This window comes from Pristiophorus japonicus, chromosome 25 (assembly GCF_044704955.1).
Source record: "Pristiophorus japonicus isolate sPriJap1 chromosome 25, sPriJap1.hap1, whole genome shotgun sequence".
Classification (NCBI taxonomy): Eukaryota; Metazoa; Chordata; class Chondrichthyes; family Pristiophoridae; genus Pristiophorus; species Pristiophorus japonicus.
This window is the reverse complement of record NC_092001.1, coordinates 10254443-10279872: the sequence shown is the minus strand read 5'-3', so window position 1 is coordinate 10279872 and position 25430 is coordinate 10254443. Positions and strand designations below refer to the sequence as shown.

At 44.7% G+C, this 25430-nt stretch overlaps 17 non-coding genes across 17 annotated transcripts; all 17 read right to left on the bottom strand.

Moving 5' to 3' along the window:
- Positions 1-267: 267 nt before the first annotated feature.
- Positions 268-339, bottom strand: trnae-cuc (transfer RNA glutamic acid (anticodon CUC)). The gene has a single exon. It is a non-coding gene; the product is annotated as a tRNA-Glu (tRNA).
- Positions 340-2517: 2178 nt separating this feature from the next.
- On the bottom strand, positions 2518-2589 carry trnae-cuc (transfer RNA glutamic acid (anticodon CUC)). The gene has a single exon. It is a non-coding gene; the product is annotated as a tRNA-Glu (tRNA).
- Positions 2590-4779: 2190 nt separating this feature from the next.
- trnae-cuc (transfer RNA glutamic acid (anticodon CUC)) lies at positions 4780-4851 on the bottom strand. The gene has a single exon. It is a non-coding gene; the product is annotated as a tRNA-Glu (tRNA).
- Positions 4852-7029: 2178 nt separating this feature from the next.
- Positions 7030-7101, bottom strand: trnae-cuc (transfer RNA glutamic acid (anticodon CUC)). Its single transcript has one exon. It is a non-coding gene; the product is annotated as a tRNA-Glu (tRNA).
- Positions 7102-8016: 915 nt separating this feature from the next.
- trnaf-gaa (transfer RNA phenylalanine (anticodon GAA)) lies at positions 8017-8094 on the bottom strand. Its single transcript has one exon. It is a non-coding gene; the product is annotated as a tRNA-Phe (tRNA).
- A 1197-nt stretch (positions 8095-9291) lies between these two features.
- On the bottom strand, positions 9292-9363 carry trnae-cuc (transfer RNA glutamic acid (anticodon CUC)). The gene has a single exon. It is a non-coding gene; the product is annotated as a tRNA-Glu (tRNA).
- Positions 9364-10278: 915 nt separating this feature from the next.
- Positions 10279-10356, bottom strand: trnaf-gaa (transfer RNA phenylalanine (anticodon GAA)). The gene has a single exon. It is a non-coding gene; the product is annotated as a tRNA-Phe (tRNA).
- Positions 10357-11553: 1197 nt separating this feature from the next.
- Positions 11554-11625, bottom strand: trnae-cuc (transfer RNA glutamic acid (anticodon CUC)). Its single transcript has one exon. It is a non-coding gene; the product is annotated as a tRNA-Glu (tRNA).
- A 915-nt stretch (positions 11626-12540) lies between these two features.
- trnaf-gaa (transfer RNA phenylalanine (anticodon GAA)) lies at positions 12541-12618 on the bottom strand. The gene has a single exon. It is a non-coding gene; the product is annotated as a tRNA-Phe (tRNA).
- A 1197-nt stretch (positions 12619-13815) lies between these two features.
- On the bottom strand, positions 13816-13887 carry trnae-cuc (transfer RNA glutamic acid (anticodon CUC)). The gene has a single exon. It is a non-coding gene; the product is annotated as a tRNA-Glu (tRNA).
- A 2178-nt stretch (positions 13888-16065) lies between these two features.
- trnae-cuc (transfer RNA glutamic acid (anticodon CUC)) lies at positions 16066-16137 on the bottom strand. Its single transcript has one exon. It is a non-coding gene; the product is annotated as a tRNA-Glu (tRNA).
- A 915-nt stretch (positions 16138-17052) lies between these two features.
- Positions 17053-17130, bottom strand: trnaf-gaa (transfer RNA phenylalanine (anticodon GAA)). The gene has a single exon. It is a non-coding gene; the product is annotated as a tRNA-Phe (tRNA).
- A 1197-nt stretch (positions 17131-18327) lies between these two features.
- trnae-cuc (transfer RNA glutamic acid (anticodon CUC)) lies at positions 18328-18399 on the bottom strand. Its single transcript has one exon. It is a non-coding gene; the product is annotated as a tRNA-Glu (tRNA).
- Positions 18400-20577: 2178 nt separating this feature from the next.
- trnae-cuc (transfer RNA glutamic acid (anticodon CUC)) lies at positions 20578-20649 on the bottom strand. The gene has a single exon. It is a non-coding gene; the product is annotated as a tRNA-Glu (tRNA).
- A 2190-nt stretch (positions 20650-22839) lies between these two features.
- Positions 22840-22911, bottom strand: trnae-cuc (transfer RNA glutamic acid (anticodon CUC)). Its single transcript has one exon. It is a non-coding gene; the product is annotated as a tRNA-Glu (tRNA).
- A 915-nt stretch (positions 22912-23826) lies between these two features.
- On the bottom strand, positions 23827-23904 carry trnaf-gaa (transfer RNA phenylalanine (anticodon GAA)). Its single transcript has one exon. It is a non-coding gene; the product is annotated as a tRNA-Phe (tRNA).
- A 1197-nt stretch (positions 23905-25101) lies between these two features.
- trnae-cuc (transfer RNA glutamic acid (anticodon CUC)) lies at positions 25102-25173 on the bottom strand. Its single transcript has one exon. It is a non-coding gene; the product is annotated as a tRNA-Glu (tRNA).
- Between the last annotated feature and the right edge of the window lie 257 nt (positions 25174-25430).

Here is a 25430-nt window from a genome sequence, read left to right as displayed (position 1 = left end):
AATGCATTGATTGATGATAAGCCCGAGTGCTGTGGCGCAAATAGGTACCTGGAAGACTAAAGATAGCCATGATTGGCAAAATTTACGTTGTCTATCAGCAATTGGAGTTCCACTTGTTGAGCGAGATCTTGTCATTTAGTGCAGATTTTAAAACAGAAGTGTCTGTTGTATCACGACACGCTGCTGATGGTTGGGGCGACAACAGCGAGGTGAGCTGCAAGCTTGTTCAGGAACATCATTGCATTTCGAAGCACCGCAAATACAATGTTCCCTGACCGGGAATCGAACCCGGGCCGCGGCGGTGAGAGCGCCGAATCCTAACCACTAGACCACCAGGGAAGCTGCTGCAAACGTCTGTGCCAGCAAGCAGACCAACCCAGTCTTTCCTCCTTGCTGTTTCGAAATTCTCATCACATTCGCGCCAGGGAAAACTGTTCGCAGCAAATGGCAGTTGTTGTGGAGAACACCAAAGACATGTCCGCGCAATCGCAGCGTTAAGTGCGGCTAGGCTTCCACTGAAATCCATTTCATTCTCTCCTTTTTCCGGGAATTTTCACTCTCGGTACCGTGTGAACATTTCATTTTGTGCTTTTGTCCTGAACTTCAGCCTTTTGCCCAACTCCAGGCGACAGAACCGTTCTGTCTGCCTGTTCTGCTTATAACCATTGACGGAAACAGGTCTCCAGTTCAGGGGTTATCAGCAAAGCAAGAAACACGTATAAACAGAAAGTTGTGCTCTGCACACCGTCGGCAAAGAAGCAATGGCTGTTATTCCAAATAATTCCCATCCCTTGGGATTCCGTGTGGATTTGTTTCGTTATGAAGATTTGATTGTAAAAGTTACTAAAAACCGAATAAAAAGTATGAAAAATTGGGATGGCCCATATGGGGATCGGGCCCGCGCTCTTGGCTTTATTAATACCACGCCCTAAACGACCGATTTAACCGGCAACAAAATGCCCCAGGGCTGCGTGAAAGCCCAGCCTAGATGATTTTGTATCCGGCACACACTGGGTGATAGAGTTACTGCATAAGAATTGAACACATCGCATCGCTTAAACATTGTTCACTCTTCATATACAAAACTGGGCAGAGTATAAATAGAAAGTAACAGAAAAAGAGCGCCGAATCTAAAAAAAATCATGTCGAAAATTAGTATCACGCAACCGCTGAACAGCTCTTCCCTCAAGCACTGTCTCGATATCAAACCAGCTTCTCCCCTTAAAATGAAGAAAACGCAAAATCACCAGATATTGCCGAAACCCGGGACCTTTAAATCTTCAGTCTAACGCTCTCCCAACTGAGCTATTTCTTCCCGACAGAAAACGAAGCAAAACTTTCTCACACCTTTTTGAAAGAAAACTTAAACCCCGGAAGGAATTGCCCCGCACACTCAGTCCTCATTTCTGGGCAATGAGCTCCGGATGTGTTCATGTAATGTATAATGATATTGAAAATCTTAATGCTCATGTTAACTTATCATTGCCCACGATCCAGGCACTCTCTGATTCCGGTATTGTGCACGGTGCTAAGTTGAAAATATGCATTTTTCCGCACTGGCAATGAATTGACTGATAGCCGCGCTGTGATCAGCTCGGTTTGTTAGGGTGATGCCGCGCATGAACGTACATGGAAGAATAATGATCATTGTGATTGTTCTCACACTGCACTTAAATGTTGGCAAACCGTAAAGTGTCAAACAGCAATTGTCGTTCCATATGTTCATTTAATGTTCTGCTGAAGTGTTCATAAAGACACAAAGTTTGCACACCAGGCCAGATCTCACAGTGCTGAAGACACAGTGAAATATACTGGAGAGTTTATAACTGTTTCAGAACATAACATGTCAGCAAAATTCCGTGTTCTGTTCTCGGCACTGATGCGTTGTGAAAGGGAGACGGGCCAAAGTCCTATTGAGCCGCACTGACCCCGAGCCAAGGTGAAATTAAAGCAGGTTCAGTTCTTAGCATTGATATGATGAAGAGAGATAACAGTCGCGAATCAACATTAGTGATGGTGAATCTCGGTTAGATCAAAAACTCCATGAATTCTCTGCCGGGAAATTCAGATCTTGGAAATCGCCTGTGAACGCTAAACATTGATATGCAGTGAGCCAATATTCAATATAGAAGGGGCCCAGGCCAAATGAATGCTCAAGGATAAGTTATCAGTGCCCATGGTCCAGGCATTCCCTGATTCCAGTCTTGCACACGTTGCGAAGTTTAAAATGCTGAATATTTCCACAGTGGCAATGCATTGATTGATGATAAGCCCGAGTGCTGTGGCGCAAATAGGTACCTGGAAGACTAAAGATAGCCATGATTGGCAAAATTTACGTTGTCTATCAGCAATTGGAGTTCCACTTGTTGAGCGAGATCTTGTCATTTAGTGCAGATTTTAAAACAGAAGTGTCTGTTGTATCACGACACGCTGCTGATGGTTGGGGCGACAACAGCGAGGTGAGCTGCAAGTTTGTTCAGGAACATCATTGCATTTCGAAGCACCGCAAATACAATGTTCCCTGACCGGGAATCGAACCCGGGCCGCGGCGGTGAGAGCGCCGAATCCTAACCACTAGACCACCAGGGAAGCTGCTGCAAACGTCTGTGCCAGCAAGCAGACCAACCCAGTCTTTCCTCCTTGCTGTTTCGAAATTCTCATCACATTCGCGGCAGGGAAAACTGTTCGCAGCAAATGGCAGTTGTTGTGGAGAACACCAAAGACATGTCCGCGCAATCGCAGCGTTAAGTGCGGCTAGGCTTCCACTGAAATCCATTTCATTCTCTCCTTTTTCCGGGAATTTTCACTCTCGGTACCGTGTGAACATTTCATTTTGTGCTTTTGTCCTGAACTTCAGCCTTTTGCCCAACTCCAGGCGACAGAACCGTTCTGTCTGCCTGTTCTGCTTATAACCATTGACGGAAACAGGTCTCCAGTTCAGGGGTTATCAGCAAAGCAAGAAACACGTATAAACAGAAAGTTGTGCTCTGCACACCGTCGGCAAAGAAGCAATGGCTGTTATTCCAAATAATTCCCATCCCTTGGGATTCCGTGTGGATTTGTTTCGTTATGAAGATTTGATTGTAAAAGTTACTAAAAACCGAATAAAAAGTATGAAAAATTGGGATGGCCCATATGGGGATCGGGCCCGCGCTCTTGGCTTTATTAATACCACGCCCTAAACGACCGATTTAACCGGCAACAAAATGCCCCAGGGCTGCGTGAAAGCCCAGCCTAGATGATTTTGTATCCGGCACACACTGGGTGATAGAGTTACTGCATAAGAATTGAACACATCGCATCGCTTAAACATTGTTCACTCTTCATATACAAAACTGGGCAGAGTATAAATAGAAAGTAACAGAAAAAGAGCGCCGAATCTAAAAAAAATCATGTCGAAAATTAGTATCACGCAACCGCTGAACAGCTCTTCCCTCAAGCACTGTCTCGATATCAAACCAGCTTCTCCCCTTAAAATGAAGAAAACGCAAAATCACCAGATATTGCCTAAACCCGGGATTGAACCAGGGACCTTTAAATCTTCAGTCTAACGCTCTCCCAACTGAGCTATTTCTTCCCGACAGAAAACGAAGCAAAACTTTCTCACACCTTTTTGAAAGAAAACTTAAACCCCGGAAGGAATTGCCCCGCACACTCAGTCCTCATTTCTGGGCAATGAGCTCCGGATGTGTTCATGTAATGTATAATGATATTGAAAATCTTAATGCTCATGTTAACTTATCATTGCCCACGATCCAGGCACTCTCTGATTCCGGTATTGTGCACGTTGCTAAGTTGAAAATATGCATTTTTCCGCACTGGCAATGAATTGACTGATAGCCGCGCTGTGATCAGCTCGGTTTGTTAGGGTGATGCCGCGCATGAACGTACATGGAAGAATAATGATCATTGTGATTGTTCTCACACTGCACTTAAATGTTGGCAAACCGTAAAGTGTCAAACAGCAATTGTCGTTCCATATGTTCATTTAATGTTCTGCTGAAGTGTTCATAAAGACACAAAGTTTGCACACCAGGCTAGATCTCACAGTGCTGAAGACACAGTGAAATATACTGGAGAGTTTATAACTGTTTCAGAACATAACATGTCAGCAAAATTCCGTGTTCTGTTCTCGGCACTGATGCGTTGTGAAAGGGAGACGGGCCAAAGTCCTATTGAGCCGCACTGACCCCGAGCCAAGGTGAAATTAAAGCAGGTTCAGTTCTTAGCATTGATATGATGAAGAGAGATAACAGTCGCGAATCAACATTAGTGATGGTGAATCTCGGTTAGATCAAAAACTCCATGAATTCTCTGCCGGGAAATTCAGATCTTGGAAATCGCCTGTGAACGCTAAACATTGATATGCAGTGAGCCAATGTTCAATATAGAAGGGGCCCAGGCCAAATGAATGCTCAAGGATAAGTTATCAGTGCCCATGGTCCAGGCATTCCCTGATTCCAGTCTTGCACACGTTGCGAAGTTTAAAATGCTGAATATTTCCACAGTGGCAATGCATTGATTGATGATAAGCCCGAGTGCTGTGGCGCAAATAGGTACCTGGAAGACTAAAGATAGCCATGATTGGCAAAATTTACGTTGTCTATCAGCAATTGGAGTTCCACTTGTTGAGCGAGATCTTGTCATTTAGTGCAGATTTTAAAACAGAAGTGTCTGTTGTATCACGACACGCTGCTGATGGTTGGGGCGACAACAGCGAGGTGAGCTGCAAGTTTGTTCAGGAACATCATTGCATTTCGAAGCACCGCAAATACAATGTTCCCTGACCGGGAATCGAACCCGGGCCGCGGCGGTGAGAGCGCCGAATCCTAACCACTAGACCACCAGGGAAGCTGCTGCAAACGTCTGTGCCAGCAAGCAGACCAACCCAGTCTTTCCTCCTTGCTGTTTCGAAATTCTCATCACATTCGCGCCAGGGAAAACTGTTCGCAGCAAATGGCAGTTGTTGTGGAGAACACCAAAGACATGTCCGCGCAATCGCAGCGTTAAGTGCGGCTAGGCTTCCACTGAAATCCATTTCATTCTCTCCTTTTTCCGGGAATTTTCACTCTCGGTACCGTGTGAACATTTCATTTTGTGCTTTTGTCCTGAACTTCAGCCTTTTGCCCAACTCCAGGCGACAGAACCGTTCTGTCTGCCTGTTCTGCTTATAACCATTGACGGAAACAGGTCTCCAGTTCAGGGGTTATCAGCAAAGCAAGAAACACGTATAAACAGAAAGTTGTGCTCTGCACACCGTCGGCAAAGAAGCAATGGCTGTTATTCCAAATAATTCCCATCCCTTGGGATTCCGTGTGGATTTGTTTCGTTATGAAGATTTGATTGTAAAAGTTACTAAAAACCGAATAAAAAGTATGAAAAATTGGGATGGCCCATATGGGGATCGGGCCCGCGCTCTTGGCTTTATTAATACCACGCCCTAAACAACCGATTTAACCGGCAACAAAATGCCCCAGGGCTGCGTGAAAGCCCAGCCTAGATGATTTTGTATCCGGCACACACTGGGTGATAGAGTTACTGCATAAGAATTGAACACATCGCATCGCTTAAACATTGTTCACTCTTCATATACAAAACTGGGCAGAGTATAAATAGAAAGTAACAGAAAAAGAGCGCCGAATCTAAAAAAAATCATGTCGAAAATTAGTATCACGCAACCGCTGAACAGCTCTTCCCTCAAGCACTGTCTCGATATCAAACCAGCTTCTCCCCTTAAAATGAAGAAAACGCAAAATCACCAGATATTGCCGAAACCCGGGACCTTTAAATCTTCAGTCTAACGCTCTCCCAACTGAGCTATTTCTTCCCGACAGAAAACGAAGCAAAACTTTCTCACACCTTTTTGAAAGAAAACTTAAACCCCGGAAGGAATTGCCCCGCACACTCAGTCCTCATTTCTGGGCAATGAGCTCCGGATGTGTTCATGTAATGTATAATGATATTGAAAATCTTAATGCTCATGTTAACTTATCATTGCCCACGATCCAGGCACTCTCTGATTCCGGTATTGTGCACGGTGCTAAGTTGAAAATATGCATTTTTCCGCACTGGCAATGAATTGACTGATAGCCGCGCTGTGATCAGCTCGGTTTGTTAGGGTGATGCCGCGCATGAACGTACATGGAAGAATAATGATCATTGTGATTGTTCTCACACTGCACTTAAATGTTGGCAAACCGTAAAGTGTCAAACAGCAATTGTCGTTCCATATGTTCATTTAATGTTCTGCTGAAGTGTTCATAAAGACACAAAGTTTGCACACCAGGCTAGATCTCACAGTGCTGAAGACACAGTGAAATATACTGGAGAGTTTATAACTGTTTCAGAACATAACATGTCAGCAAAATTCCGTGTTCTGTTCTCGGCACTGATGCGTTGTGAAAGGGAGACGGGCCAAAGTCCTATTGAGCCGCACTGACCCCGAGCCAAGGTGAAATTAAAGCAGGTTCAGTTCTTAGCATTGATATGATGAAGAGAGATAACAGTCGCGAATCAACATTAGTGATGGTGAATCTCGGTTAGATCAAAAACTCCATGAATTCTCTGCCGGGAAATTCAGATCTTGGAAATCGCCTGTGAACGCTAAACATTGATATGCAGTGAGCCAATGTTCAATATAGAAGGGGCCCAGGCCAAATGAATGCTCAAGGATAAGTTATCAGTGCCCATGGTCCAGGCATTCCCTGATTCCAGTCTTGCACACGTTGCGAAGTTTAAAATGCTGAATATTTCCACAGTGGCAATGCATTGATTGATGATAAGCCCGAGTGCTGTGGCGCAAATAGGTACCTGGAAGACTAAAGATAGCCATGATTGGCAAAATTTACGTTGTCTATCAGCAATTGGAGTTCCACTTGTTGAGCGAGATCTTGTCATTTAGTGCAGATTTTAAAACAGAAGTGTCTGTTGTATCACGACACGCTGCTGATGGTTGGGGCGACAACAGCGAGGTGAGCTGCAAGTTTGTTCAGGAACATCATTGCATTTCGAAGCACCGCAAATACAATGTTCCCTGACCGGGAATCGAACCCGGGCCGCGGCGGTGAGAGCGCCGAATCCTAACCACTAGACCACCAGGGAAGCTGCTGCAAACGTCTGTGCCAGCAAGCAGACCAACCCAGTCTTTCCTCCTTGCTGTTTCGAAATTCTCATCACATTCGCGCCAGGGAAAACTGTTCGCAGCAAATGGCAGTTGTTGTGGAGAACACCAAAGACATGTCCGCGCAATCGCAGCGTTAAGTGCGGCTAGGCTTCCACTGAAATCCATTTCATTCTCTCCTTTTTCCGGGAATTTTCACTCTCGGTACCGTGTGAACATTTCATTTTGTGCTTTTGTCCTGAACTTCAGCCTTTTGCCCAACTCCAGGCGACAGAACCGTTCTGTCTGCCTGTTCTGCTTATAACCATTGACGGAAACAGGTCTCCAGTTCAGGGGTTATCAGCAAAGCAAGAAACACGTATAAACAGAAAGTTGTGCTCTGCACACCGTCGGCAAAGAAGCAATGGCTGTTATTCCAAATAATTCCCATCCCTTGGGATTCCGTGTGGATTTGTTTCGTTATGAAGATTTGATTGTAAAAGTTACTAAAAACCGAATAAAAAGTATGAAAAATTGGGATGGCCCATATGGGGATCGGGCCCGCGCTCTTGGCTTTATTAATACCACGCCCTAAACGACCGATTTAACCGGCAACAAAATGCCCCAGGGCTGCGTGAAAGCCCAGCCTAGATGATTTTGTATCCGGCACACACTGGGTGATAGAGTTACTGCATAAGAATTGAACACATCGCATCGCTTAAACATTGTTCACTCTTCATATACAAAACTGGGCAGAGTATAAATAGAAAGTAACAGAAAAAGAGCGCCGAATCTAAAAAAAATCATGTCGAAAATTAGTATCACGCAACCGCTGAACAGCTCTTCCCTCAAGCACTGTCTCGATATCAAACCAGCTTCTCCCCTTAAAATGAAGAAAACGCAAAATCACCAGATATTGCCGAAACCCGGGATTGAACCAGGGACCTTTAAATCTTCAGTCTAACGCTCTCCCAACTGAGCTATTTCTTCCCGACAGAAAACGAAGCAAAACTTTCTCACACCTTTTTGAAAGAAAACTTAAACCCCGGAAGGAATTGCCCCGCACACTCAGTCCTCATTTCTGGGCAATGAGCTCCGGATGTGTTCATGTAATGTATAATGATATTGAAAATCTTAATGCTCATGTTAACTTATCATTGCCCACGATCCAGGCACTCTCTGATTCCGGTATTGTGCACGTTGCTAAGTTGAAAATATGCATTTTTCCGCACTGGCAATGAATTGACTGATAGCCGCGCTGTGATAAGCTCGGTTTGTTAGGGTGATGCCGCGCATGAACGTACATGGAAGAATAATGATCATTGTGATTGTTCTCAAACTGCACTTAAATGTTGGCAAACCGTAAAGTGTCAAACAGCAATTGTCGTTCCATATGTTCATTTAATGTTCTGCTGAAGTGTTCATAAAGACACAAAGTTTGCACACCAGGCTAGATCTCACAGTGCTGAAGACACAGTGAAATATACTGGAGAGTTTATAACTGTTTCAGAACATAACATGTCAGCAAAATTCCGTGTTCTGTTCTCGGCACTGATGCGTTGTGAAAGGGAGACGGGCCAAAGTCCTATTGAGCCGCACTGACCCCGAGCCAAGGTGAAATTAAAGCAGGTTCAGTTCTTAGCATTGATATGATGAAGAGAGATAACAGTCGCGAATCAACGTTAGTGATGGTGAATCTCGGTTAGATCAAAAACTCCATGAATTCTCTGCTGGGAAATTCAGATCTTGGAAATCGCCTGTGAACGCTAAACATTGATATGCAGTGAGCCAATGTTCAATATAGAAGGGGCCCAGGCCAAATGAATGCTCAAGGATAAGTTATCAGTGCCCATGGTCCAGGCATTCCCTGATTCCAGTCTTGCACACGTTGCGAAGTTTAAAATGCTGAATATTTCCACAGTGGCAATGCATTGATTGATGATAAGCCCGAGTGCTGTGGCGCAAATAGGTACCTGGAAGACTAAAGATAGCCATGATTGGCAAAATTTACGTTGTCTATCAGCAATTGGAGTTCCACTTGTTGAGCGAGATCTTGTCATTTAGTGCAGATTTTAAAACAGAAGTGTCTGTTGTATCACGACACGCTGCTGATGGTTGGGGCGACAACAGCGAGGTGAGCTGCAAGCTTGTTCAGGAACATCATTGCATTTCGAAGCACCGCAAATACAATGTTCCCTGACCGGGAATCGAACCCGGGCCGCGGCGGTGAGAGCGCCGAATCCTAACCACTAGACCACCAGGGAAGCTGCTGCAAACGTCTGTGCCAGCAAGCAGACCAACCCAGTCTTTCCTCCTTGCTGTTTCGAAATTCTCATCACATTCGCGCCAGGGAAAACTGTTCGCAGCAAATGGCAGTTGTTGTGGAGAACACCAAAGACATGTCCGCGCAATCGCAGCGTTAAGTGCGGCTAGGCTTCCACTGAAATCCATTTCATTCTCTCCTTTTTCCGGGAATTTTCACTCTCGGTACCGTGTGAACATTTCATTTTGTGCTTTTGTCCTGAACTTCAGCCTTTTGCCCAGCTCCAGGCGACAGAACCGTTCTGTCTGCCTGTTCTGCTTATAACCATTGACGGAAACAGGTCTCCAGTTCAGGGGTTATCAGCAAAGCAAGAAACACGTATAAACAGAAAGTTGTGCTCTGCACACCGTCGGCAAAGAAGCAATGGCTGTTATTCCAAATAATTCCCATCCCTTGGGATTCCGTGTGGATTTGTTTCGTTATGAAGATTTGATTGTAAAAGTTACTAAAAACCGAATAAAAAGTATGAAAAATTGGGATGGCCCATATGGGGATCGGGCCCGCGCTCTTGGCTTTATTAATACCACGCCCTAAACGACCGATTTAACCGGCAACAAAATGCCCCAGGGCTGCGTGAAAGCCCAGCCTAGATGATTTTGTATCCGGCACACACTGGGTGATAGAGTTACTGCATAAGAATTGAACACATCGCATCGCTTAAACATTGTTCACTCTTCATATACAAAACTGGGCAGAGTATAAATAGAAAGTAACAGAAAAAGAGCGCCGAATCTAAAAAAAATCATGTCGAAAATTAGTATCACGCAACCGCTGAACAGCTCTTCCCTCAAGCACTGTCTCGATATCAAACCAGCTTCTCCCCTTAAAATGAAGAAAACGCAAAATCACCAGATATTGCCGAAACCCGGGATTGAACCAGGGACCTTTAAATCTTCAGTCTAACGCTCTCCCAACTGAGCCATTTCTTCCCGACAGAAAACGAAGCAAAACTTTCTCACACCTTTTTGAAAGAAAACTTAAACCCCGAAAGGAATTGCCCCGCACACTCAGTCCTCATTTCTGGGCAATGAGCTCCGGATGTGTTCATGTAATGTATAATGATATTGAAAATCTTAATGCTCATGTTAACTTATCATTGCCCACGATCCAGGCACTCTCTGATTCCGGTATTGTGCACGTTGCTAAGTTGAAAATATGCATTTTTCCGCACTGGCAATGAATTGACTGATAGCCGCGCTGTGATCAGCTCGGTTTGTTAGGGTGATGCCGCGCATGAACATACATGGAAGAATAATGATCATTGTGATTGTTCTCACACTGCACTTAAATGTTGGCAAACCGTAAAGTGTCAAACAGCAATTGTCGTTCCATATGTTCATTTAATGTTCTGCTGAAGTGTTCATAAAGACACAAAGTTTGCACACCAGGCTAGATCTCACAGTGCTGAAGACACAGTGAAATATACTGGAGAGTTTATAACTGTTTCAGAACATAACATGTCAGCAAAATTCCGTGTTCTGTTCTCGGCACTGATGCGTTGTGAAAGGGAGACGGGCCAAAGTCCTATTGAGCCGCACTGACCCCGAGCCAAGGTGAAATTAAAGCAGGTTCAGTTCTTAGCATTGATATGATGAAGAGAGATAACAGTCGCGAATCAACGTTAGTGATGGTGAATCTCGGTTAGATCAAAAACTCCATGAATTCTCTGCTGGGAAATTCAGATCTTGGAAATCGCCTGTGAACGCTAAACATTGATATGCAGTGAGCCAATGTTCAATATAGAAGGGGCCCAGGCCAAATGAATGCTCAAGGATAAGTTATCAGTGCCCATGGTCCAGGCATTCCCTGATTCCAGTCTTGCACACGTTGCGAAGTTTAAAATGCTGAATATTTCCACAGTGGCAATGCATTGATTGATGATAAGCCCGAGTGCTGTGGCGCAAATAGGTACCTGGAAGACTAAAGATAGCCATGATTGGCAAAATTTACGTTGTCTATCAGCAATTGGAGTTCCACTTGTTGAGCGAGATCTTGTCATTTAGTGCAGATTTTAAAACAGAAGTGTCTGTTGTATCACGACACGCTGCTGATGGTTGGGGCGACAACAGCGAGGTGAGCTGCAAGCTTGTTCAGGAACATCATTGCATTTCGAAGCAACGCAAATACAATGTTCCCTGACCGGGAATCGAACCCGGGCCGCGGCGGTGAGAGCGCCGAATCCTAACCACTAGACCACCAGGGAAGCTGCTGCAAACGTCTGTGCCAGCAAGCAGACCAACCCAGTCTTTCCTCCTTGCTGTTTCGAAATTCTCATCACATTCGCGCCAGGGAAAACTGTTCGCAGCAAATGGCAGTTGTTGTGGAGAACACCAAAGACATGTCCGCGCAATCGCAGCGTTAAGTGCGGCTAGGCTTCCACTGAAATCCATTTCATTCTCTCCTTTTTCCGGGAATTTTCACTCTCGGTACCGTGTGAACATTTCATTTTGTGCTTTTGTCCTGAACTTCAGCCTTTTGCCCAGCTCCAGGCGACAGAACCGTTCTGTCTGCCTGTTCTGCTTTTAACCATTGACGGAAACAGGTCTCCAGTTCAGGGGTTATCAGCAAAGCAAGAAACACGTATAAACAGAAAGTTGTGCTCTGCACACCGTCGGCAAAGAAGCAATGGCTGTTATTCCAAATAATTCCCATCCCTTGGGATTCCGTGTGGATTTGTTTCGTTATGAAGATTTGATTGTAAAAGTTACTAAAAACCGAATAAAAAGTATGAAAAATTGGGATGGCCCATATGGGGATCGGGCCCGCGCTCTTGGCTTTATTAATACCACGCCCTAAACGACCGATTTAACCGGCAACAAAATGCCCCAGGGCTGCGTGAAAGCCCAGCCTAGATGATTTTGTATCCGGCACACACTGGGTGATAGAGTTACTGCATAAGAATTGAACACATCGCATCGCTTAAACATTGTTCACTCTTCATATACAAAACTGGGCAGAGTATAAATAGAAAGTAACAGAAAAAGAGCGCCGAATCTAAAAAAAATCATGTCGAAAATTAGTATCACGCAACCGCTGAACAGCTCTTCCCTCAAGCACTGTCTCGATATCAAACCAGCTTCTCCCCTTAAAATGAAGAAAACGCAAAATCACCAGATATTGCCGAAACCCGGGATTGAACCAGGGACCTTTAAATCTTCAGTCTAACGCTCTCCCAACTGAGCTATTTCTTCCCGACAGAAAACGAAGCAAAACTTTCTCACACCTTTTTGAAAGAAAACTTAAACCCCGGAAGGAATTGCCCCGCACACTCAGTCCTCATTTCTGGGCAATGAGCTCCGGATGTGTTCATGTAATGTATAATGATATTGAAAATCTTAATGCTCATGTTAACTTTTCATTGCCCACGATCCAGGCACTCTCTGATTCCGGTATTGTGCACGTTGCTAAGTTGAAAATATGCATTTTTCCGCACTGGCAATGAATTGACTGATAGCCGGGCTGTGATCAGCTCGGTTTGTTAGGGTGATGCCGCGCATGAACGTACATGGAAGAATAATGATCATTGTGATTGTTCTCACACTGCACTTAAATGTTGGCAAACCGTAAAGTTTCAAACAGCAATTGTCGTTCCATATGTTCATTTAATGTTCTGCTGAAGTGTTCATAAAGACACAAAGTTTGCACACCAGGCTAGATCTCACAGTGCTGAAGACACAGTGAAATATACTGGAGAGTTTATAACTGTTTCAGAACATAACATGTCAGCAAAATTCCGTGTTCTGTTCTCGGCACTGATGCGTTGTGAAAGGGAGACGGGCCAAAGTCCTATTGAGCCGCACTGACCCCGAGCCAAGGTGAAATTAAAGCAGGTTCAGTTCTTAGCATTGATATGATGAAGAGAGATAACAGTCGCGAATCAACGTTAGTGATGGTGAATCTCGGTTAGATCAAAAACTCCATGAATTCTCTGCCGGGAAATTCAGATCTTGGAAATCGCCTGTGAACGCTAAACATTGATATGCAGTGAGCCAATGTTCAATATAGAAGGGGCCCAGGCCAAATGAATGCTCAAGGATAAGTTATCAGTGCCCATGGTCCAGGCATTCCCTGATTCCAGTCTTGCACACGTTGCGAAGTTTAAAATGCTGAATATTTCCACAGTGGCAATGCATTGATTGATGATAAGCCCGAGTGCTGTGGCGCAAATAGGTACCTGGAAGACTAAAGATAGCCATGATTGGCAAAATTTACGTTGTCTATCAGCAATTGGAGTTCCACTTGTTGAGCGAGATCTTGTCATTTAGTGCAGATTTTAAAACAGAAGTGTCTGTTGTATCACGACACGCTGCTGATGGTTGGGGCGACAACAGCGAGGTGAGCTGCAAGCTTGTTCAGGAACATCATTGCATTTCGAAGCACCGCAAATACAATGTTCCCTGACCGGGAATCGAACCCGGGCCGCGGCGGTGAGAGCGCCGAATCCTAACCACTAGACCACCAGGGAAGCTGCTGCAAACGTCTGTGCCAGCAAGCAGACCAACCCAGTCTTTCCTCCTTGCTGTTTCGAAATTCTCATCACATTCGCGCCAGGGAAAACTGTTCGCAGCAAATGGCAGTTGCTGTGGAGAACACCAAAGACATGTCCGCGCAATCGCAGCTTTAAGTGCGGCTAGGCTTCCACTGAAATCCATTTCATTCTCTCCTTTTTCCGGGAATTTTCACTCTCGGTACCGTGTGAACATTTCATTTTGTGCTTTTGTCCTGAACTTCAGCCTTTTGCCCAACTCCAGGCGACAGAACCGTTCTGTCTGCCTGTTCTGCTTATAACCATTGACGGAAACAGGTCTCCAGTTCAGGGGTTATCAGCAAAGCAAGAAACACGTATAAACAGAAAGTTGTGCTCTGCACACCGTCGGCAAAGAAGCAATGGCTGTTATTCCAAATAATTCCCATCCCTTGGGATTCCGTGTGGATTTGTTTCGTTATGAAGATTTGATTGTAAAAGTTACTAAAAACCGAATAAAAAGTATGAAAAATTGGGATGGCCCATATGGGGATCGGGCCCGCGCTCTTGGCTTTATTAATACCACGCCCTAAACGACCGATTTAACCGGCAACAAAATGCCCCAGGGCTGCGTGAAAGCCCAGCCTAGATGATTTTGTATCCGGCACACACTGGGTGATAGAGTTACTGCATAAGAATTGAACACATCGCATCGCTTAAACATTGTTCACTCTTCATATACAAAACTGGGCAGAGTATAAATAGAAAGTAACAGAAAAAGAGCGCCGAATCTAAAAAAAATCATGTCGAAAATTAGTATCACGCAACCGCTGAACAGCTCTTCCCTCAAGCACTGTCTCGATATCAAACCAGCTTCTCCCCTTAAAATGAAGAAAACGCAAAATCACCAGATATTGCCGAAACCCGGGACCTTTAAATCTTCAGTCTAACGCTCTCCCAACTGAGCTATTTCTTCCCGACAGAAAACGAAGCAAAACTTTCTCACACCTTTTTGAAAGAAAACTTAAACCCCGGAAGGAATTGCCCCGCACACTCAGTCCTCATTTCTGGGCAATGAGCTCCGGATGTGTTCATGTAATGTATAATGATATTGAAAATCTTAATGCTCATGTTAACTTATCATTGCCCACGATCCAGGCACTCTCTGATTCCGGTATTGTGCACGGTGCTAAGTTGAAAATATGCATTTTTCCGCACTGGCAATGAATTGACTGAGAGCCGCGCTGTGATCAGCTCGGTTTGTTAGGGTGATGCCGCGCATGAACGTACATGGAAGAATAATGATCATTGTGATTGTTCTCACACTGCACTTAAATGTTGGCAAACCGTAAAGTGTCAAACAGCAATTGTCGTTCCATATGTTCATTTAATGTTCTGCTGAAGTGTTCATAAAGACACAAAGTTTGCACACCAGGCTAGATCTCACAGTGCTGAAGACACAGTGAAATATACTGGAGAGTTTATAACTGTTTCAGAACATAACATGTCAGCAAAATTCCGTGTTCTGTTCTCGGCACTGATGCGTTGTGAAAGGGAGACGGGCCAAAGTCCTATTGAGCCGCACTGACCCCGAGCCAAGGTGAAATTAAAGCAGGTTCAGTTCTTAGCATTGATATGATGAAGAGAGATAACAGTCGCGAATCAACGTTAGTGATGGTGAATCTCGGTTAGATCAAAAACTCCATGAATTCTCTGCTGGGAAATTCAGATCTTGGAAATCGCCTGTGAACGCTAAACATTGATATGCAGTGAGCCAATGTTCAATATAGAAGGGGCCCAGGCCAAATGAATGCTCAAGGATAAGTTATCAGTGCCCATGGTCCAGGCATTCCCTGATTCCAGTCTTGCACACGTTGCGAAGTTTAAAATGCTGAATATTTCCACAGTGGCAATGCATTGATTGATGATAAGCCCGAGTGCTGTGGCGCAAATAGGTACCTGGAAGACTAAAGATAGCCATGATTGGCAAAATTTACGTTGTCTATCAGCAATTGGAGTTCCACTTGTTGAGCGAGATCTTGTCATTTAGTGCAGATTTTAAAACAGAAGTGTCTGTTGTATCACGACACGCTGCTGATGGTTGGGGCGACAACAGCGAGGTGAGCTGCAAGCTTGTTCAGGAACATCATTGCATTTCGAAGCAACGCAAATACAATGTTCCCTGACCGGGAATCGAACCCGGGCCGCGGCGGTGAGAGCGCCGAATCCTAACCACTAGACCACCAGGGAAGCTGCTGCAAACGTCTGTGCCAGCAAGCAGACCAACCCAGTCTTTCCTCCTTGCTGTTTCGAAATTCTCATCACATTCGCGCCAGGGAAAACTGTTCGCAGCAAATGGCAGTTGTTGTGGAGAACACCAAAGACATGTCCGCGCAATCGCAGCGTTAAGTGCGGCTAGGCTTCCACTGAAATCCATTTCATTCTCTCCTTTTTCCGGGAATTTTCACTCTCGGTACCGTGTGAACATTTCATTTTGTGCTTTTGTCCTGAACTTCAGCCTTTTGCCCAGCTCCAGGCGACAGAACCGTTCTGTCTGCCTGTTCTGCTTATAACCATTGACGGAAACAGGTCTCCAGTTCAGGGGTTATCAGCAAAGCAAGAAACACGTATAAACAGAAAGTTGTGCTCTGCACACCGTCGGCAAAGAAGCAATGGCTGTTATTCCAAATAATTCCCATCCCTTGGGATTCCGTGTGGATTTGTTTCGTTATGAAGATTTGATTGTAAAAGTTACTAAAAACCGAATAAAAAGTATGAAAAATTGGGATGGCCCATATGGGGATCGGGCCCGCGCTCTTGGCTTTATTAATACCACGCCCTAAACGACCGATTTAACCGGCAACAAAATGCCCCAGGGCTGCGTGAAAGCCCAGCCTAGATGATTTTGTATCCGGCACACACTGGGTGATAGAGTTACTGCATAAGAATTGAACACATCGCATCGCTTAAACATTGTTCACTCTTCATATACAAAACTGGGCAGAGTATAAATAGAAAGTAACAGAAAAAGAGCGCCGAATCTAAAAAAAATCATGTCGAAAATTAGTATCACGCAACCGCTGAACAGCTCTTCCCTCAAGCACTGTCTCGATATCAAACCAGCTTCTCCCCTTAAAATGAAGAAAACGCAAAATCACCAGATATTGCCGAAACCCGGGATTGAACCAGGGACCTTTAAATCTTCAGTCTAACGCTCTCCCAACTGAGCTATTTCTTCCCGACAGAAAACGAAGCAAAACTTTCTCACACCTTTTTGAAAGAAAACTTAAACCCCGGAAGGAATTGCCCCGCACACTCAGTCCTCATTTCTGGGCAATGAGCTCCGGATGTGTTCATGTAATGTATAATGATATTGAAAATCTTAATGCTCATGTTAACTTATCATTGCCCACGATCCAGGCACTCTCTGATTCCGGTATTGTGCACGTTGCTAAGTTGAAAATATGCATTTTTCCGCACTGGCAATGAATTGACTGATAGCCGCGCTGTGATCAGCTCGGTTTGTTAGGGTGATGCCGCGCATGAACGTACATGGAAGAATAATGATCATTGTGATTGTTCTCACACTGCACTTAAATGTTGGCAAACCGTAAAGTGTCAAACAGCAATTGTCGTTCCATATGTTCATTTAATGTTCTGCTGAAGTGTTCATAAAGACACAAAGTTTGCACACCAGGCTAGATCTCACAGTGCTGAAGACACAGTGAAATATACTGGAGAGTTTATAACTGTTTCAGAACATAACATGTCAGCAAAATTCCGTGTTCTGTTCTCGGCACTGATGCGTTGTGAAAGGGAGACGGGCCAAAGTCCTATTGAGCCGCACTGACCCCGAGCCAAGGTGAAATTAAAGCAGGTTCAGTTCTTAGCATTGATATGATGAAGAGAGATAACAGTCGCGAATCAACGTTAGTGATGGTGAATCTCGGTTAGATCAAAAACTCCATGAATTCTCTGCCGGGAAATTCAGATCTTGGAAATCGCCTGTGAACGCTAAACATTGATATGCAGTGAGCCAATGTTCAATATAGAAGGGGCCCAGGCCAAATGAATGCTCAAGGATAAGTTATCAGTGCCCATGGTCCAGGCATTCCCTGATTCCAGTCTTGCACACGTTGCGAAGTTTAAAATGCTGAATATTTCCACAGTGGCAATGCATTGATTGATGATAAGCCCGAGTGCTGTGGCGCAAATAGGTACCTGGAAGACTAAAGATAGCCATGATTGGCAAAATTTACGTTGTCTATCAGCAATTGGAGTTCCACTTGTTGAGCGAGATCTTGTCATTTAGTGCAGATTTTAAAACAGAAGTGTCTGTTGTATCACGACACGCTGCTGATGGTTGGGGCGACAACAGCGAGGTGAGCTGCAAGCTTGTTCAGGAACATCATTGCATTTCGAAGCACCGCAAATACAATGTTCCCTGACCGGGAATCGAACCCGGGCCGCGGCGGTGAGAGCGCCGAATCCTAACCACTAGACCACCAGGGAAGCTGCTGCAAACGTCTGTGCCAGCAAGCAGACCAACCCAGTCTTTCCTCCTTGCTGTTTCGAAATTCTCATCACATTCGCGCCAGGGAAAACTGTTCGCAGCAAATGGCAGTTGTTGTGGAGAACACCAAAGACATGTCCGCGCAATCGCAGCGTTAAGTGCGGCTAGGCTTCCACTGAAATCCATTTCATTCTCTCCTTTTTCCGGGAATTTTCACTCTCGGTACCGTGTGAACATTTCATTTTGTGCTTTTGTCCTGAACTTCAGCCTTTTGCCCAACTCCAGGCGACAGAACCGTTCTGTCTGCCTGTTCTGCTTATAACCATTGACGGAAACAGGTCTCCAGTTCAGGGGTTATCAGCAAAGCAAGAAACACGTATAAACAGAAAGTTGTGCTCTGCACACCGTCGGCAAAGAAGCAATGGCTGTTATTCCAAATAATTCCCATCCCTTGGGATTCCGTGTGGATTTGTTTCGTTATGAAGATTTGATTGTAAAAGTTACTAAAAACCGAATAAAAAGTATGAAAAATTGGGATGGCCCATATGGGGATCGGGCCCGCGCTCTTGGCTTTATTAATACCACGCCCTAAACGACCGATTTAACCGGCAACAAAATGCCCCAGGGCTGCGTGAAAGCCCAGCCTAGATGATTTTGTATCCGGCACACACTGGGTGATAGAGTTACTGCATAAGAATTGAACACATCGCATCGCTTAAACATTGTTCACTCTTCATATACAAAACTGGGCAGAGTATAAATAGAAAGTAACAGAAAAAGAGCGCCGAATCTAAAAAAAATCATGTCGAAAATTAGTATCACGCAACCGCTGAACAGCTCTTCCCTCAAGCACTGTCTCGATATCAAACCAGCTTCTCCCCTTAAAATGAAGAAAACGCAAAATCACCAGATATTGCCGAAACCCGGGACCTTTAAATCTTCAGTCTAACGCTCTCCCAACTGAGCTATTTCTTCCCGACAGAAAACGAAGCAAAACTTTCTCACACCTTTTTGAAAGAAAACTTAAACCCCGGAAGGAATTGCCCCGCACACTCAGTCCTCATTTCTGGGCAATGAGCTCCGGATGTGTTCATGTAATGTATAATGATATTGAAAATCTTAATGCTCATGTTAACTTATCATTGCCCACGATCCAGGCACTCTCTGATTCCGGTATTGTGCACGGTGCTAAGTTGAAAATATGCATTTTTCCGCACTGGCAATGAATTGACTGATAGCCGCGCTGTGATCAGCTCGGTTTGTTAGGGTGATGCCGCGCATGAACGTACATGGAAGAATAATGATCATTGTGATTGTTCTCACACTGCACTTAAATGTTGGCAAACCGTAAAGTGTCAAACAGCAATTGTCGTTCCATATGTTCATTTAATGTTCTGCTGAAGTGTTCATAAAGACACAAAGTTTGCACACCAGGCCAGATCTCACAGTGCTGAAGACACAGTGAAATATACTGGAGAGTTTATAACTGTTTCAGAACATAACATGTCAGCAAAATTCCGTGTTCTGTTCTCGGCACTGATGCGTTGTGAAAGGGAGACGGGCCAAAGTCCTATTGAGCCGCACTGACCCCGAGCCAAGGTGAAATTAAAGCAGGTTCAGTTCTTAGCATTGATATGATGAAGAGAGATAACAGTCGCGAATCAACATTAGTGATGGTGAATCTCGGTTAGATCAAAAACTCCATGAATTCTCTGCCGGGAAATTCAGATCTTGGAAATCGCCTGTGAACGCTAAACATTGATATGCAGTGAGCCAATATTCAATATAGAAGGGGCCCAGGCCAAATGAATGCTCAAGGATAAGTTATCAGTGCCCATGGTCCAGGCATTCCCTGATTCCAGTCTTGCACACGTTGCGAAGTTTAAAATGCTGAATATTTCCACAGTGGCAATGCATTGATTGATGATAAGCCCGAGTGCTGTGGCGCAAATAGGTACCTGGAAGACTAAAGATAGCCATGATTGGCAAAATTTACGTTGTCTATCAGCAATTGGAGTTCCACTTGTTGAGCGAGATCTTGTCATTTAGTGCAGATTTTAAAACAGAAGTGTCTGTTGTATCACGACACGCTGCTGATGGTTGGGGCGACAACAGCGAGGTGAGCTGCAAGTTTGTTCAGGAACATCATTGCATTTCGAAGCACCGCAAATACAATGTTCCCTGACCGGGAATCGAACCCGGGCCGCGGCGGTGAGAGCGCCGAATCCTAACCACTAGACCACCAGGGAAGCTGCTGCAAACGTCTGTGCCAGCAAGCAGACCAACCCAGTCTTTCCTCCTTGCTGTTTCGAAATTCTCATCACATTCGCGGCAGGGAAAACTGTTCGCAGCAAATGGCAGTTGTTGTGGAGAACACCAAAGACATGTCCGCGCAATCGCAGCGTTAAGTGCGGCTAGGCTTCCACTGAAATCCATTTCATTCTCTCCTTTTTCCGGGAATTTTCACTCTCGGTACCGTGTGAACATTTCATTTTGTGCTTTTGTCCTGAACTTCAGCCTTTTGCCCAACTCCAGGCGACAGAACCGTTCTGTCTGCCTGTTCTGCTTATAACCATTGACGGAAACAGGTCTCCAGTTCAGGGGTTATCAGCAAAGCAAGAAACACGTATAAACAGAAAGTTGTGCTCTGCACACCGTCGGCAAAGAAGCAATGGCTGTTATTCCAAATAATTCCCATCCCTTGGGATTCCGTGTGGATTTGTTTCGTTATGAAGATTTGATTGTAAAAGTTACTAAAAACCGAATAAAAAGTATGAAAAATTGGGATGGCCCATATGGGGATCGGGCCCGCGCTCTTGGCTTTATTAATACCACGCCCTAAACGACCGATTTAACCGGCAACAAAATGCCCCAGGGCTGCGTGAAAGCCCAGCCTAGATGATTTTGTATCCGGCACACACTGGGTGATAGAGTTACTGCATAAGAATTGAACACATCGCATCGCTTAAACATTGTTCACTCTTCATATACAAAACTGGGCAGAGTATAAATAGAAAGTAACAGAAAAAGAGCGCCGAATCTAAAAAAAATCATGTCGAAAATTAGTATCACGCAACCGCTGAACAGCTCTTCCCTCAAGCACTGTCTCGATATCAAACCAGCTTCTCCCCTTAAAATGAAGAAAACGCAAAATCACCAGATATTGCCTAAACCCGGGATTGAACCAGGGACCTTTAAATCTTCAGTCTAACGCTCTCCCAACTGAGCTATTTCTTCCCGACAGAAAACGAAGCAAAACTTTCTCACACCTTTTTGAAAGAAAACTTAAACCCCGGAAGGAATTGCCCCGCACACTCAGTCCTCATTTCTGGGCAATGAGCTCCGGATGTGTTCATGTAATGTATAATGATATTGAAAATCTTAATGCTCATGTTAACTTATCATTGCCCACGATCCAGGCACTCTCTGATTCCGGTATTGTGCACGTTGCTAAGTTGAAAATATGCATTTTTCCGCACTGGCAATGAATTGACTGATAGCCGCGCTGTGATCAGCTCGGTTTGTTAGGGTGATGCCGCGCATGAACGTACATGGAAGAATAATGATCATTGTGATTGTTCTCACACTGCACTTAAATGTTGGCAAACCGTAAAGTGTCAAACAGCAATTGTCGTTCCATATGTTCATTTAATGTTCTGCTGAAGTGTTCATAAAGACACAAAGTTTGCACACCAGGCTAGATCTCACAGTGCTGAAGACACAGTGAAATATACTGGAGAGTTTATAACTGTTTCAGAACATAACATGTCAGCAAAATTCCGTGTTCTGTTCTCGGCACTGATGCGTTGTGAAAGGGAGACGGGCCAAAGTCCTATTGAGCCGCACTGACCCCGAGCCAAGGTGAAATTAAAGCAGGTTCAGTTCTTAGCATTGATATGATGAAGAGAGATAACAGTCGCGAATCAACGTTAGTGATGGTGAATCTCGGTTAGATCAAAAACTCCATGAATTCTCTGCCGGGAAATTAAGATCTTGGAAATCGCCTGTGAACGCTAAACATTGATATGCAGTGAGCCAATGTTCAATATAGAAGGGGCCCAGGCCAAATGAATGCTCAAGGATAAGTTATCAGTGCCCATGGTCCAGGCATTCCCTGATTCCAGTCTTGCACACGTTGCGAAGTTTAAGATGCTGAATATTTCCACAGTGGCAATGCATTGATTGATGATAAGCCCGAGTGCTGTGGCGCAAATAGGTACCTGGAAGACTAAAGATAGCCATGATTGGCAAAATTTACGTTGTCTATCAGCAATTGGAGTTCCACTTGTTGAGCGAGATCTTGTCATTTAGTGCAGATTTTAAAACAGAAGTGTCTGTTGTATCACGACACGCTGCTGATGGTTGGGGCGACAACAGCGAGGTGAGCTGCAAGCTTGTTCAGGAACATCATTGCATTTCGAAGCACCGCAAATACAATGTTCCCTGACCGGGAATCGAACCCGGGCCGCGGCGGTGAGAGCGCCGAATCCTAACCACTAGACCACCAGGGAAGCTGCTGCAAACGTCTGTGCCAGCAAGCAGACCAACCCAGTCTTTCCTCCTTGCTGTTTCGAAATTCTCATCACATTCGCGCCAGGGAAAACTGTTCGCAGCAAATGGCAGTTGTTGTGGAGAACACCAAAGACATGTCCGCGCAATCGCAGCGTTAAGTGCGGCTAGGCTTCCACTGAAATCCATTTCATTCTCTCCTTTTTCCGGGAATTTTCACTCTCGGTACCGTGTGAACATTTCATTTTGTGCTTTTGTCCTGAACTTCAGCCTTTTGCCCAACTCCAGGCGACAGAACCGTTCTGTCTGCCTGTTCTGCTTATAACCATTGACGGAAACAGGTCTCCAGTTCAGGGGTTATCAGCAAAGCAAGAAACACGTATAAACAGAAAGTTGTGCTCTGCACACCGTCGGCAAAGAAGCAATGGCTGTTATTCCAAATAATTCCCATCCCTTGGGATTCCGTGTGGATTTGTTTCGTTATGAAGATTTGATTGTAAAAGTTACTAAAAACCGAATAAAAAGTATGAAAAATTGGGATGGCCCATATGGGGATCGGGCCCGCGCTCTTGGCTTTATTAATACCACGCCCTAAACGACCGATTTAACCGGCAACAAAATGCCCCAGGGCTGCGTGAAAGCCCAGCCTAGATGATTTTGTATCCGGCACACACTGGGTGATAGAGTTACTGCATAAGAATTGAACACATCGCATCGCTTAAACATTGTTCACTCTTCATATACAAAACTGGGCAGAGTATAAATAGAAAGTAACAGAAAAAGAGCGCCGAATCTAAAAAAAATCATGTCGAAAATTAGTATCACGCAACCGCTGAACAGCTCTTCCCTCAAGCACTGTCTCGATATCAAACCAGCTTCTCCCCTTAAAATGAAGAAAACGCAAAATCACCAGATATTGCCGAAACCCGGGATTGAACCAGGGACCTTTAAATCTTCAGTCTAACGCTCTCCCAACTGAGCTATTTCTTCCCGACAGAAAACGAAGCAAAACTTTCTCACACCTTTTTGAAAGAAAACTTAAACCCCGGAAGGAATTGCCCCGCACACTCAGTCCTCATTTCTGGGCAATGAGCTCCGGATGTGTTCATGTAATGTATAATGATATTGAAAATCTTAATGCTCATGTTAACTTATCATTGCCCACGATCCAGGCACTCTCTGATTCCGGTATTGTGCACGTTGCTAAGTTGAAAATATGCATTTTTCCGCACTGGCAATGAATTGACTGATAGCCGGGCTGTGATCAGCTCGGTTTGTTAGGGTGATGCCGCGCATGAACGTACATGGAAGAATAATGATCATTGTGATTGTTCTCACACTGCACTTAAATGTTGGCAAACCGTAAAGTGTCAAACAGCAATTGTCGTTCCATATGTTCATTTAATGTTCTGCTGAAGTGTTCATAAAGACACAAAGTTTGCACACCAGGCTAGATCTCACAGTGCTGAAGACACAGTGAAATATACTGGAGAGTTTATAACTGTTTCAGAACATAACATGTCAGCAAAATTCCGTGTTCTGTTCTCGGCACTGATGCGTTGTGAAAGGGAGACGGGCCAAAGTCCTATTGAGCCGCACTGACCCCGAGCCAAGGTGAAATTAAAGCAGGTTCAGTTCTTAGCATTGATATGATGAAGAGAGATAACAGTCGCGAATCAACATTAGTGATGGTGAATCTCGGTTAGATCAAAAACTCCATGAATTCTCTGCCGGGAAATTCAGATCTTGGAAATCGCCTGTGAACGCTAAACATTGATATGCAGTGAGCCAATGTTCAATATAGAAGGGGCCCAGGCCAAATGAATGCTCAAGGATAAGTTATCAGTGCCCATGGTCCAGGCATTCCCTGATTCCAGTCTTGCACACGTTGCGAAGTTTAAAATGCTGAATATTTCCACAGTGGTAATGCATTGATTGATGATAAGCCCGAGTGCTGTGGCGCAAATAGGTACCTGGAAGACTAAAGATAGCCATGATTGGCAAAATTTACGTTGTCTATCAGCAATTGGAGTTCCACTTGTTGAGCGAGATCTTGTCATTTAGTGCAGATTTTAAAACAGAAGTGTCTGTTGTATCACGACACGCTGCTGATGGTTGGGGCGACAACAGCGAGGTGAGCTGCAAGCTTGTTCAGGAACATCATTGCATTTCGAAGCACCGCAAATACAATGTTCCCTGACCGGGAATCGAACCCGGGCCGCGGCGGTGAGAGCGCCGAATCCTAACCACTAGACCACCAGGGAAGCTGCTGCAAACGTCTGTGCCAGCAAGCAGACCAACCCAGTCTTTCCTCCTTGCTGTTTCGAAATTCTCATCACATTCGCGCCAGGGAAAACTGTTCGCAGCAAATGGCAGTTGTTGTGGAGAACACCAAAGACATGTCCGCGCAATCGCAGCGTTAAGTGCGGCTAGGCTTCCACTGAAATCCATTTCATTCTCTCCTTTTTCCGGGAATTTTCACTCTCGGTACCGTGTGAACATTTCATTTTGTGCTTTTGTC